General features: G+C 37.6%; 1 long non-coding RNA gene across 1 annotated transcript; it reads left to right on the plus strand.

Moving 5' to 3' along the window:
- Positions 1 to 3,677: 3,677 nt before the first annotated feature.
- LOC147155780 (uncharacterized) lies at positions 3,678 to 5,987 on the plus strand. Its single transcript, XR_015092164.1, has 3 exons — positions 3,678 to 3,826; positions 4,147 to 4,235; positions 4,964 to 5,987. It is a non-coding gene; the product is annotated as an uncharacterized LOC147155780 (long non-coding RNA).
- The last annotated feature ends 9,737 nt before the right edge of the window (positions 5,988 to 15,724 follow it).

Here is a 15,724-nt window from a genome sequence, read left to right on the forward strand (position 1 = left end):
TGACACGGTGCAGTCTTTGAACTGGCTTGCCTTCGCTCTGCACAAATTCAAAAAGCTGCCACTTGCCTACAGCGGAGCAGAACATCAGACCGCTGCTATCTCAGGTGCCAAATTATGCTATAACCTCCCTCCGCTCCTCTCCGGATGTGATTCCGACTCATTTCATCATCTCTCGCTGAAATCTCCAAATGCTCGAAACCTTTACGAAAAGTACAAAATAAGCTTTTATTACACCACAGGTGACATGCACTTCTCATTTCTTTATACTAATTAGCATAAAACATCCATCCATTCTGTTTTTTGTTTTTTTGTAGTCTTTTCTCCACAACCATTTACACTCACATTCACACTTTTTAGAGTCTTAAACTAACTAACTAGCTAACGACTTCACTCCTTGCACATTGTGTTTCTATATTTGCCATAACCAGCTGCATTACCAGGGAATGTTTGGTGGAATCACTTCTCTTCAATTCAGGCGAGGAGTAGTTCAAACCGGAACCTTTTGGAACACCAGGAGTTAAGCAGACGGACTGCAACTGAATATGTTGGACGGTTTGGACAGTATCGTCAGTTTCCATGGAGACAGCGGACTCGGAGAGGGGGAGATGAAGTGGTGGAAATGTCAGGCTCCTCGAGCTGCTGGAGTGTGAATGGCGATTATCTCACTCTTAGCGTTCTTCGCAAAGAAAGTGCTTGCGGGGCTGAAATCCAATCTCGGCTACGCACTTCGCTCCTTTAAACTTTAGACCCTAATTTGAGGAAGTAAAAGGTATTATTATATTTGATACATTTCCTGAAATAGCAAATAAAGACCGTTTTAAATTAACTCATTCACTGCCATTGACGGTTATAGACGTCAAAATTTCATTTGAGCTATTTCTATTCGTTTAACATTTTTTCTCCACTTTTGTTAACAAGAGTATGAAAACCAAGAATTTTTTTGTGCATTCAGAACAGATATAAAATTTGTGATTAATCGTGAGTTAACTAGTGAAGTCATGCGATTAATTACAATAAAAAACTTTAATCACCTGACGCTCCGAATTTTTTATAATATTTTCTTTCTTTTTTTAATTATTATTCATTCACTGCCGTTGACGGCTATAAACGTCAAAAATTAATTTGAACTATTTCTAGTAGTTTAACATTTTTTTCCACTTTTGTTTATAATAGGGTGAAAACCTAGATTTTTTTTATTGTACATTTAGAACAGATATACAATTTGTGATTAATCGTGAGTTAACTAATGAAGTCATGCAATTAATTACAATAAAAAAATAATAATCGCCTCTTGCCCCTAATTTTTTATAATCTTTTTTTTAATGAATTTATGGCAGTGAATGGGTTAATTGCCTGTCACCAATAATTTTTAATATATATATATATTTTTTTTATGAATATATGGCAGTGAATGAGTTAATTGAGTTATTCTGTAATTACACAGGGATTGTGGCGCTAAAAGGTGAATTAATGCACAGCTTGCCACTGTTGCTCATTTATTTTTTGGCGGTAGTTCATTGTTGTAATTATTATTACACCGAAGGGAGTCATTTTCTAGTAAAGTCCAAAGAAAAATGTGGTGTATCTTTTTTTCTTTTTTTTGGGGGGGGGGGGGGAACTCAGCTTCATCAGTTAATAGCACCAACTGTAATCTGGCTCGCCAGATGGTCCCCTTCCCAAATATCCATCTGGGGAAATAACGAGAGACTGTTTTGCGAAAGGGTGCTTTCGATGAAACTTGGAAGGTGATCACAGAAAAGTATTCTGTCTGTCACATCCATAGCAGGGGGACTGAAACTGAACAGATTGCTTGGTGAAACAATTCTTTCAGAATTTTACAACAACAAAAATATAGAAATGGAAATGAAATACATGTGAAAATAGGAAAGTAGTACAACACAGGTTTTATGGCTACGTTGAAAATAATGAAAATTAGTGTGCCTTTTTTCCCCTCGTTTTGTTGTTGTATGTTTTGCCAATAAACTATTCATTTATTTTTACACTTGACCAATAGTAAAGAATGTTAAATTGTTGCTGAAAACTGCCTTTACAGTCATTAAAGATTATATGATGGCTCTTGGGCGGAATATTTTCATTCTTATGAGGAAATGTAGCCACTAATTGTGGAATTAATCAACCACTAAATCTTTTGTCTGCCTTTGTCTGATAATATTCAATTTTTGCATTTTTAATATTGATATAAACAGTCTCCAACCAAAACATCGTTTAGAACTGCCAGTCTGACAGGATGAATGAGAACAACTCAGAATGTGATATTATTCGTAAGTCCTTCGAGAGTGTGAAGTTCTCATATCAACACTGTCACACGTTACAAAATATTTCTTAGGCACGACAACAGACAGCAAAGGTGGAAGGATCAGATCGACGCAGCTTCTTTTCACGTATGAGTCATATATGATTTGTCTTCTCTGTATAATTTAATCATGCTTTACTTTTCTCCAATATAATTCAGGCTTGTGCTTCTTTGTCCTGAAGTTAAAAAACAAACAAAAAAAAAACGGTGTGATGTGACTTGCATTTGCTCCTCAGCTCTTTGCATTTAATTTATTTTTACTGTGAATCTGGAAGACCTTGAAAACCCACTCACACTCTTCACAGCTTCATCGTGTCACTCCTCCTCCTCCCGTGTCTGTTAATCTGTAGGCTGTCGCAACAAGAAGAAGACGGAAGAAATACAGTACATCAGTAAAATAAACATAAAAGGTTGCTGGTCGATACTAATCATAATCGTCTCATTAGATTCATATCATTAGTTTTTATAGGCCTATCCATTATTCTCATTTGGGTCACAGGTGAACTGAGCCTAGAGAAACAGAGTACGGCCTGGACCGGTTGCCAACCAATCGCAGCGTGAGCCTTTCGTTCCAGCAAATGCATATTTTATCAAATGAAAATGTTGGCATAGACTGATTTTGATAGATACAGCGATAAAATGGATGGATGGATAGATAGTTATTATTATTATTATTATTATTACTTCATCATCAAGTTGTAACTGGTTTGAAACTAACAACTATTCTATAACAGCCAACTATATCACAACTGTACATTGATAGATATACACACAATGGCCACTTTATTAGGAACACTTAAAATCATGACTACCAACACAATTAGGGCTAAAATAAATATAAATGTTAAAATATGTTTAATAAAATATTATTTAAACATATCAGCGTGTCTTGCATTAAGTAGATGACTGTGGCCGTTTCTTACATAATTGCCAAAATTATTGATCGTTGTGCCATTGTTTGTTCTTAGTTTTGGTGACGTCATAAAATTGCGCCCTGTTCAGTGTTTACTGTTCTTGACGTTTGACTCCACCCTAAGCGTAAACGCGACCGCCATATTGAATGTGTTAAATCTGCACAGGAAGGTAACGTAAACGCAAATAAAGTACAGTAAATTGTAAGACAAGCGATTCCCTTTTATTTCGTTAATCACACACACACACACACACATTTATTTTTAATAATCAGATTCAAAAATACATATGCTACGTTGTTTTCGTTGCCGAATTACTTCTTAATTTACATAAACACTATTTGGAAGACAATTTAAAACATTAAGCAAATTTGACACATTCAATATGGTGGCTGCGTTGGCGTACGAATCTGCGCCGCAGCGTCATCTATGTATTTGTACTGCTATGGATAGCAGTTAGCTGCAGGTCAGTGGTGTCGCTCAGTGGCCATCACTTTAAAGTGAGTTTCAACTAACCTGCGTGAACGATGTACTGCACTATAAATTGAATGGCTTGACACAGCGGCTCACTGGAGCAACTGCCAACGCGTACACCCCGCAGGTAAAAGTCATAGGAAAGTAAATCCAACATGTATTTTGGCCTGGTGTTCGGTGCAGGGCGGACTTAATAATTGTCAGAGGTGGCGGATGCAGCCTCTACTCACACTCTTTTGAAGTGCACATGCTGTGTATAAAAAGACGTACTCTTTTTTTCCCCATACTTCTTATTTAAGTACAGGAGAATCCATACTCCTACTTTTACCAGCCTTCCCCCTCCCAAAGAATATGCACTTCTACATAAATACAGAGTGTTAAGTGTTTTTGCCACCTCTTTACAATGCAATTATAATAATACGTATTTAACCACAATGTTTTGTTTAGGGTCTGCGTCCAGAAGCCCCTACCAAGTTGGTGTCTGAAGCAGGAAGCAAGTGCCAATAAAGTCCCCTGACTTGCAGAAACTCTTCCAGGTAAGATGTAATCGTGATGCCCAAATGGTTTTTCATTCTTTTCCCAGGCATACTTTTGTTTAGTCACACACAAGTCGAGTTGTGTCTGCAATTGTGGACTTGCTCACAGCAATGACAATAAACCTTCTTTCAAAAAATCTGCAGATGGATCAGGCAGGTCATGTTTTGTTGAACTGTCTTAGTAAATTAAATAAAAAAAAGTGTCATTTCCTTGGCTGAAAATGTGTGAAATGAAATGTGTTTCTCAACATTGTCCTTGAGCGCTTTCATTGAGCATGTTGCCATGGTTTCATTAAGTTATGCACAGACAACGCTTTTGCTCAGATTGAATACAAGAACTTCAAAATCAAAAATGTGTTTTATTTTAATTATAGAAAAAAAAACAAAGTAGGCAAGTCAGAATTTAAAGTTGTGTGCCTTCGGTGTACATACCAAGTTGTGCCACAAAATGCCAGGCAGCTCAACGGGAAGACGAGCAGTGTAATTAACACAAAGCGAGGCGGAGAAGGTCCCCAACTGAGCCAGAGTAATAGTTGTTTTCCCAAAGAGCAAGCAAATATGTACCTGTATGTATTGTTTTATGCTCTGTTTGTATATATTACTGCTTCATATGCTTTAAAGTTGTTTTTTAATTACAGTAACATTTATGCTACTTTCCGTTAGCCTGTCTAAAGTGCTTCCTACCTCCTTAATTTTTTTTAAATGATCTGTTTCATCTGATTGACAAGCCGCTCTACAGGACCACCATTGGGCTCAGTCTCGCAACAAGTGATTCTGCGCAGTGGCTTGCACTCTGATTGGATGGCAGGGTTGGTGCCTTCAAGGACATTTGGGGATTTAACATTGAGGGCACAGTAAAATCATATTCAGAGATTATTTTGTAAGGAAAACAAATAAAGTTTTATTTTGTTGAAGCAATGCTAAATTTTTCAGGTCTTCTAATATTAAGTAGCAAAATGATGAACGGACACGGTCATGTGAATTAATAAGCGGGTTTAATGATGTAATATGCATAATTAGAGGCATGAGAATATTTCAAAGCGGCTGCTGCTGATCTAATGATGTGAGGGTCAAAACGCATATGTTAACACCAAACGCACTGCAGTGTTGGGATCCATTTTAAGGGTCGGGTTATCGAGGAATCGAATACAAATCTAATATCAGCTGCTTTTCTCTGAGCCCAGTTGATCCTCTCTTTATGAATCCTGAACCTCCTTATAAATGTATCTCAACAGCCTCATATTGATGGATTATGTAGGATTTGCTGTTCTCTGCCTGGTTCCGCCATTACATTATTGGCCCTTTTGGGCCACCATACTTAAAGCTTTGCCTAAAGTTGTTTATTATCACTCTCAGTTGAGGTTAATGTAAACCGAAGACAAAGAAATTTAGGTTGCGTATGTATTTAACCAAACTATGTTAATTTAAAAAAAATTGCTGGCTTAATGCTAACACACACTTCAAAACGCCACAGATGTGGTAATTATTCACATTTAAACATTTCATATTTGAAAAGTGGTGGTTGCAACGCATTCCTGTGAAAAAAAATGACTAATATTATTGCAACTTTATTGAGACTGTCTTCTCTGTCATCTAAATCGTGCACACGGTCTGTACAAAGCGATCTGTATGTGTTATACTGCCCCCTGGTGGCTAAGGCACGCCCACCAGAAGGAGTGACACAATGCCAATTGAATTGTATTTTATTTGGTAGGCCAGCCTGGAAAACTGTGTTAATGCCTATTTATTTATATTGTCAAACGTTTTATTTACAACAGTGGCTGAGCCCTTTTACCCCCCCCCCTGCCCCCCCCCCCAAAAAAAAAAATTCAATTATTCCTTCACCAATGAGGTTATGTTTCCATCTGTCCTCATCATCATTTCCATTCGTAGGCGGCTCAGCTCTGGTGTTACAGTTGTTGATGCTCACTTGAGCATGATATCAACCGACACCCACCCCCCCCCCCCATTGTCCTGCGCATGAATGAGCCATTAACTTTGCCTCCATGACAACATCATTATGCCGTCATCATTAATCACTTTGTTTTTTAAAAGAGCTCGAGTAACGGAAGTAGATGTGCTCATATACCATTTTAACTTCTTCTATTGAAAGCCTTTTGACGAGTAAAATTCATGTACGCTTTGTCGTCAACAGGAAGACAATTCAGTGTTCAACTGTTTTGTTTTGTTTCCACTACTAGTGCCACTTTTGGCTGACTAGTATGGCCTTAAAGTAGCAATTCATTTAAAATAGCCGAGACGCCCTCCCGCCGATGAGCGGGAGCGCGCGGTTGGGGGGCCCAAGAGTGGTGGTGCGAGTGTTGGAATGTGGCCAGAAACGGCGCTGATGTGTAAAACCCGGAAGTCGGAAAGAATATTATTTGATTAATCTTTTAATTTATCTTGCTAAGTTTTATTAATTTTTTTATTACCTACATTCTAGAATTAGCCCTTCAACCACGACCAGTACCATTGCAAAATGGTTCCTGAAGTGACAATAATAATAATAATATATATATTTTTTAGAGTAATAGATTTAATAATTTAATAATATATTTAATTTATAGTCTACTTTTCATCAGCACGATCTCAAAGTGCTACAGAATAAAAAAAAATAAAATAAAATAAAAAGCATGAACATGACATCTGACATGCCATGAATATCAACGAGTCTTGCTTCTTTTATGTGCGATCACTAAAAGGTCACAGACAGTGACAGTGAATATAAATTGTGCTGCACTTTCCAAAATATTGAAGGAGTACGGTGATCATTCATCCGCATTAACACACATCTTCCTCTTATATGCCGTCATCTGTGCCTACTGTGGCAGCATATCCTCTACAGAGGTAACGTGGAATATCAGGTTTCAGCAGCTGACTGACGGTTAAAGGGCTCGCCGCTCTGCCCCTGTAGTAGCGACACCATGTGGTGACTCAGAGTTAACGCAGCTAAACGTTTATTCTCTCAAAGCCCCACATACCAGAAGGAGTATGCTAAAAAACGATTTTTAAAATTAATTATCAGAAGTGGCAAATCTAGGTCCAGAAAGTAAAAACCCTGCCACAGTTTGGTTTTATCCCCATGTGCGAGCTAGCTCCCCGGGTGTTTGTTTACCTGCTAGGGCGCTAGCTAGCTAGTACAAGGGGCCAAGGCCAAACTGGCAGGGTTTTTAAATTCTGGACCTGTATTTGCCACCTCTGTTAATTATGCTAATACTGTATGAGTGTATGATTTTATAAAGTACAATATTTTAGAGTGCTATTTTTTTATAATTCAAAAATATGTGTTGTTTGGCACTGATTAATGGGATTTCCATTCATTTCAATAGTGAAAGATGATTAGAGTATTTATGAAGCCCGATTAGAACAAATAAAATGTACCTGCTGACTCTGCTTTCTGTTTCTGTCATTTCTATCTGTAAACGGAATACTTTTTTTGTTTTTGCTAAATTGTACTCATTCATTAATTTCCTTTTCCAGTTGCCATGGTAGTGAAACAATGCTGGGCCAACTGGACCTTGTTTAAACTGCTCACGAAAACGTGCTGTTGAAATAATAAACGTAATTGATGAAACTTCAAGTCAATAAACAGCTCCATTCATTAGTCGGTGCATTTAATTACTTCCTCCCTCAATGTCATTAATCACGTCCAAGGAGAGTCCAAGCTGGAGACGCGGAATCTCATAAGTGGCTTAATATGAACAAAACTATTAACTCAGTGTAGTAATTGATGGAGAACACAGCTGTCATTCAAGGGAGAGAAAGGTTTAGGTGCCGTCACCTTGCAGTGTGACTTGAGTTCTACACAGGACACATGACAATGAAGCAGTCACCATGACAACTGAGCATCCACTAATGATGTTAGGGAGATGCTGCTGGATACTTGAAAATGGAATTATAAGGGCCATTTTTTCCCCCCCACGTTGACACTGAAGAGGTTGAATTGTATATTTTGAATGATTGGATCTGGGGGGTATAAAAAAAACAAAACAAGAATTTCGCTATTGGAAGTCAGATTAAGTCGTTGCCGTGGGATAAGCTCCTACTCACCTTCACCCGGAACAGAATAAACATTAAGAAATGGACGGATGGTTGCAAAATTGTATAAATAGAATCTTAGTATATGCATTTTTTTTTAAGTATACTGAAATATAGTTTGTCCAATTCTCATTTATCACCACTAGATGGCAATAAAGTACTATAGCAGAATTAATCAGAACTGGACAGGCACGTGTTTAAAAAGGTTTAAAAAAAAAATCCACTTTCACAATTAAACGATTTCTTGTCATCGTCAAAAAACATTTGTGGCAAACAAATAATGACATGTATATTTTTATGGCTGAGAAGTACATCTTGGTTTACTCCATTACCATCTATTGCAATATTTTTTAAATGATCTCATATGCGCTATGTACATTTATTTACATTGGAACTCCTTTTCTATGGTTTGGTCGCTCCCTAATGCCTTCAAGAAATGAATCATGTTGAAAGTATTCACTGCATTTTTTTCAGGAATCATGAACTGAGTAACAGACAATAGCAACAATCCAAACCTGCATGCAATACTGTATAATGTTATGTTATGTTATGGTGTAGAGTTGTAGAGAAAAGGTCACCCCCCAAAAAAATGTTTGCGATCTGTATCAGCTAGTAAATAACTTAATCAATAAATGCCATCCTTGAGAATGGTGCTTAATGCTGGTGTTATGTAATGAAGAATATATGATGGAAGAAATGAAAATTAAAATGTAATTATTATTAACATTTTCTTTGGTTTTAATTAAGGGCAAACTAAGGAACAAAAGAAAAAGAAACCAAAAGATTAAAAAAATGCACAGAAATGCCTTTTTTTTTTTTTCATGTCATTGGGCACTTTCATTGTGTATTCATCAATTTAGCACTCACTCTTCATCTTTAAATGGTAAAGTCTTTAAAATGACAGCATAAAAATAGAATTTGCATTTTATACGGAATGAATGTCGAAGAACTCGTTGCCGCACTGTAACAGTCATTGCACTCATGCCGGAGTGATGAATTAATCCTCGACAGTGGCAGCACTTGCAAGAAAGCATTGATTTAATGACCCACTCGTGACGCCAACACTTGCAAAACGTCAGCAGAACACGCATGGAAACTATAATTATACAGTGAACTTCCTCTATATCGCATGGATTTAAGCAATCTTTTCTTTTTCTTTTTTATGGGTTTTTAACACTACTAGTATGGACCACAAGCTGGATAGCTATACTTGATATTAAATAAATGCTCCATAAAGTTATTTAGTTTAGTTTACTTTAACTAAAGAGAATTTTAACCAAAACATATTAACGCTGTCTTGTGAAAAGCCCACTAGCTTAATGCTAACACACAATTCAAAACGTCAGAGACAGGCTAAAAAAAAATAAAAAATTAGCATTGATGTTTCTCACTATTGTCTTTTCCAGAAGGGAAGAAACAGCAGTATTGGTGTAGTTGGTCTTCTAAACACACACATTAAAGTCTATGGCCTCTTTTATACCTAGACACCGCTAAAAATTTCACATCAGAGCCATAACTAGATGGCATTTACCCTTTGCGCTCAGATAATAGTGCTGGTTATACAGATCGGCTACTGAGAAGAAAGTGGAAAATATGTTCCGGCTGTCTACGTCTATGATTAATTTCTTTGATAACAGAAAAAACGAAGTGTGTTTAGATAGCAGCAGAAACACTATCAGAATTACTTACGTACATTTACAACCTTTATTTTAATAGTTGTTGGAATTGTATCCATTTATTCCTGTTGTTTCTCTCGGCTGCATTCCTTCCTGTACTTTGTACATGTGGAAGTCGTCCAATCAGATTTCGGCCTCTATGTGTTGCCGTGTCAATTTAATCTGCCCAGGACTGACCCTGTTCTGTCCTCTGATTGGTTGGTCAGAGCTAGCAAAATGTGGCTTGTATAACATAGCAGTCTTGATCTGCACACATTAAGACATTTAATTATCAGCTTTGGTGGTGAGTATATATTTTAATGTTTTTTTTAAACTCTTTTACTGCCAAAAACGTTAAATAACGTTTAGTAAAATCCTACGGAGGGGCGCCAAAGACGTTAAAAGATGTTCACTATGTTTTTTTTGTGGGTTTTTTTTTTGGAAACGGGTGGAGGAAAGCCTTGGCCAGCTGTGCTGAAAGTATCAAGCAGATCTAGTTAGTATAATGACTAGTTTTGGCCCCTAGATGGCAGCGATGACTCTCTTTGGACAAGATTGGGTGGGCGTCAGTAGAAGACGTGAGGTGGAGCTAGAGTGTTGAGGGGACAATGGCTGATGAAGCAACAATGGCGACCGGTTGCAAGCAGCTCACGCTTGAGCATTTTTTTCAAACACGAAAAGCATCGACTAATGCTAAACAGCGCATTGATGACGACGACGATGATGATGATGGTGACTCCGAGCTTGACGCCGAAGTTGGAAGCGTTGACGCGGCGGCTATGATCACGTCGTAAAGGCTCACCGGCTAGCGATGCTAATGGCGGAAAACGAGCACTTCTGCACAAGCGGACGTTCAATCGGACGATGAAGAGTAGTCGTAAAGCATCGACTAATACTAAAGAGCACATTGTTGTCAAATTGTTACACTGTTGAATGTAAAACGTATTTTGCTATCAAAATTTTTTTTTTTCGTTGTTGGTGGTAGTGTTTTACATAAGTAAAGCACTGTTTAGATGTTTGTGGCATCATTCATGGAAAAAAAAAGTGTCAAATTCACTAGAGTGCATGAAATAATATCGTTTCACTAAAAGCTTGATTTCTCCGTATTTTGGTCCAAAACAAGAGCATTTGGGTGAAACTAACCATTTTCTATTGTTGATTACTGAAGAACGGAATAAGGTAGAAACAAACTTTTTTTTTCCTGATGAAAGATGAGAGTTCAATCTTTTGGTAGTATGTGTGTTTCCATAGTCCAAACAGAAAATTTTCTGTGGACCTTGAAAGATCAGTCAAAATGCTTAAATCGGCTGGCACCCACAGCATCCCTTTTCTGAAAACGTCTGGCAGTCAAAGAGTTAATCACATATATAATCATGGATTCCGAACTGCTCCAATTGATGTACCGCAGGCGATATATGGCAAAGTTGTATAACTGCACTTTTCCAAAGTTTCTATAATTGAAACATTCTTGACTTCCACAGTTCAAGGTAATACACATTGTTGGCACAGAATACGCTGTGCTTCTTATACAACTTTTTGTACAAAATGTATTCTTTCAGATCGAGTCTGACTCATCAGACTGCAGGACGGCATGACAGTCAATGACAAGTGCAGCAGTGAGGGAATGTAGAACCTCGCTGGCCTGCAGATTGCAAGAAGAAAAAAAAAGAAAGAAGCCTAGTGGAGTCTTTGGCTTTATCTGACAACCCTGAAATTTGTTGATTTAATGTGGAGTGACACAAAAGTACACAAAACTGAAAATATTTTAAATGACACTCTTTTGTACGAGTGTTACGTTCGTGTACAGTGAATTGGACCCAGAACTTACTTTCCACGAGTGCATGGAAAATGAACAGAATACATATCAAGGGTAGAGCATTATTCTTCCATCTGCCACCAGGTGTTCAAATGGCTGTTAAAATCTCTCTTTGGATGCATAAAAAAAAAGATGGCTCCAACTCAGACAAATCACACCTTATAAATCATTCACAGCTTATGAAGCAGAACAAATTGGTACACTTTCCAACTCTTGAAACATAAATAAGTATAAGTGCTTGATCCGGCGTGATGAAGGCAATAAAATTGAGCAATTAAAGAAATTCCCACTGAGGATCCTTAATACCTTTCATTAAGATGCCCAAGCCAAAACCAAGTGATTTATCTATCTCTTTAAAAAAATAAAAAAAGCGCCCCCTCACTATATATTACTTATTTATCCAGAGATTTTTTTTTCCGTAATTAAACTGCAGCGGTTCTAATCTGCGTTCGACTCCTATGATTGGCTGTGCTGTAGGGACTTTGGTGCGCACAGTAGTCGACTTGTGAAGTTGTGACTGATGTGATGGTACGTTGTGTGATTTATAATACTACTAATAATAATAATAATAATACATTTAATTTGTAATGCACTTTAAATTTCAAAGAAAGAAATCAAATCAAAGGAAGTGCTACACGTGAGGGTTAAAACAAATTACAGTGAATAAAACAGTTGAAAACCATAAAATCTAACAAAGTAAAAAAAATAAAAGACCAGTAGGCCTTTTTAAAAAGAAAGGTCTTGAGGCCTCTATTTTAAAATCCCTTCATAATAACTGTGTCGAGCACACACACAAAAGAAAGTGAAAGTGTGCAATATGAATTCATGGTGTTCCACAGGGTTCAATTCTGGGGGGCCTCTGGGTTGCATCTTAAAAAAAAAAAACAGTAGTGGTTGTTTTAATGTGCTCTATAAATATACAGTAGAATCATTTCAAACAGTAACTACAACAGCATTTGATTCATTCATTCATTTTTTATTTTTTTTTATTTTTTATTTTTAGTAATGTTGCTAGTGGTTAGCAGGTTTGTCTCACAGTGGAGAGCTTTCGAGTGATTTACTGGTCTGGCTGACCATTGGATTTTTTTCATGGGGGGTGAGCAGGTGGCTGTGGATGCCCCCCTCAGGTGGATGCCTGTGGTCCTCCCCAGCCCCGCTTTGCACGCCCCTGTGAGCAAATGAGCACTTTCTATCAAAACAAGTTAAATCACAACCAGAAACGGAGTTGAGCCCACCCGACTATAATAAACACCCACCCCAAAAAAAACAAGCTCATTAGTCTTCGCTATGGCTTCCTTTCGGCAAGTCCCTCCCACAGGCCAAAACATGCTTTCTGGGTTCATTACAGACTTTAAATTGCTAGTAGGTGTGAGTGTTATTTTTAACGTTTGTCTGAAGTGGTGATCAGCGGTTTTAATTTATTCGAACTGCAAGGGTCTTTTTGAAGGAGGCTTTGAGAGGATGCTTTTAGTTGGACTTATTTTTGGCTTTGTGCTTATGTGTATTTCATTTTGCGTAGGTTTTAAATGTTACAGTGACTTAAACATCTTTAACTCTAGTATAGTGTACTTGTCAAGTCAAGTTCAGTTGTATTAAAATTTTAAATTGAAAGGCAACCCAAACATTTTTTTTGACAATAATATGTTATATGTGACCTCACTAGTCTAAACATGACATTCTGATTAATATTACATTTGTGGAAGATGAGTTATGAAAAAAAATCCAGCCGTTGTTATCCATCTCAGGGGGCGGCCATTTTGCCACTTGCTGTCGGGTGAAAATGACATCACAGTTGCACAGGGCTCGGGTAACAACCAATCACAGCGCAGCTTTAGAAAACAGGTGATTGATGTAATTGATCATTTATTCGATATCCTTGATGTCCACTTTTTTACCCCCATATATATTAAAAGCTCAATTGCAATTAGAGGTGGCTAATCCAGGTCCAGAGAGTCACACACACTCAGTCAAACACTGCCACAGTTTGGCTTTAGCCCCTGGTGCTAGCTAGCTAACTCCCTAGCTAGCTCCCATGGTGCTCGTTTACCTGCTAGGGAGCTAGCTAGCTAGCACCAGGGGCTAAAGCCAAACAAAACATGGCTTTAGCCCCTGGTGCTAGCTAGCTATCTCCCTAGCTATCTCCAATGGTGCTCGTTTACCTGCTAGGAAGCTAACTAGCTAGCTAGCTAGCACCAGGGGCTAAAGCCAAACTGTGACAGGGTTTTTACTTTCAGGACCTGGATTTGCCACCTGTAATTGCAATTTTAGAAGATGACAACATATTTTGAATATAATATAATATATATATATATATATATATATATATATATATATATATATATATATATATATAGCATTATTTTTTTTAATAACCAAAGAATGGTAACATAGTCACTTTCGTGGTATCTTGTGCATATGGATGGACCTGATGACCCTGTAAATAATATAGCTACACTAAATATCCGCAAAACCAGTACTTTAACAGAAAAATGCCCTCTCATTATACACCAAACTCATTTAAACATTAATGAGGCAAAGCCAAGTGTGTGCACGTTGTGTAGCTCACAGAATGTTGGAATCAAAGTAGAACTCATCTGCATTTCCTATCCATGCGTCTTCACTATATACCTTTTTAAATTGCAGCAATATCGGAAAGCCATGCATAATTTAAAAGGATAGATTTTCCAATGAAGGCGGACTGATTTTTTCCCACCGTCGTCTCATTGCACGAAGCCACTTTCCGCTTTAGAGGAGAATTACATCTGGAGGCTATTGGTCTGCTTCATTCTTCTGTCCCCTTGACCTCAATTCCTATTAAAATTAATCTCTGAATTCAGCACACAACATTGTACTTTTTCTTTTCTCTTTCTCAGGCCAAGAAAGCGCAGTTGCCTTCGAGCATGTTATTTGCTACGAGATTATTCCATTTAAGTTTCTCTTCAAATAAAGTAAATGCAGAGCCACCACACCAGGAAAAGGATCTGATTCTTGTCAGAGAATTGATGCTGTACCAGAAAGGGGGGGGGGGGGCAGGGGGCACCCCATTGCTTTACAACACGATGTGCTACGTGAATATGATGTGGGGAAATAACTAATACAAGCACTGCTGTGTTGCCAGCATCTGGACACAAAGATTGGATTGAACTGCATGGATTACCGTATTTTTCAGACTATAGAAAAAGAAAAGGCAAAATCACATGTATATGTATATTATATAATGTATAATGTACAAGAGGCTCTGCGGTTATTAACTCGGTCCAGTCAAGAAATGTAATATAAAACAGAGAAAAAAAAGCTGTGGAGTATCAGTCGCTTTTTTGGGAAAAAAAAAATCTACAAAAACCGAGACCGAGAACATTTCGGACTCACACCCAAAATCTAAATTCGGAGGTATGTTTGGAAATACGCTCCGAGTGCGCAGTGCTTCACTCGGACCGTTCGGAAACACAAAGCGTTGTTCAAATGTGCCGTACGGTTACTCGTAGAAATGTAACGATATTATCACATAATGAACCTCGTGATACAACAATTATCACGATATAAGGAGAAAACTCACGTAAAACAACAACAGAAAGCCACAATTCTTTTCTTCTTTTTTTAAATTCTCTGTTATTGTATTTGCATTAGGACAAATTTGAAGGAATTTAAAGCTTGCATCATTTTGCTTGCAATATTTGTCTGCGCATATGCTGTAACGGGATTAAAAAAAACCATGGTAAATTTCAAGCATTTTTCCAAATAATATGTTATGTTGTGCCTGCAAGCCCCCGAAGCACATTTTCACATTATTGCCTCAGTCAGTCACCCATTTAACAATTTTCCATTTGATAGACATGCAGTTGCTCTCCAACCTGAGCCGAGACATTTTATTGAGCTCGCTAAAAATACCGTACAAAAGGAGATGTCAGTGTCAGTATGACATTGAAAATGAATTCAACAAAGGTAGAAAATTGGCCCTTTTTCTTGTCAGACACATTCAC

The sequence above is a fragment of the Leptonotus elevatus genome, chromosome 21 (genome assembly GCF_054856555.1).
Source record: "Leptonotus elevatus isolate MCC_2025b chromosome 21, RoL_Lele_1.0, whole genome shotgun sequence".
Taxonomy (NCBI): Eukaryota; Metazoa; Chordata; class Actinopteri; order Syngnathiformes; family Syngnathidae; genus Leptonotus; species Leptonotus elevatus.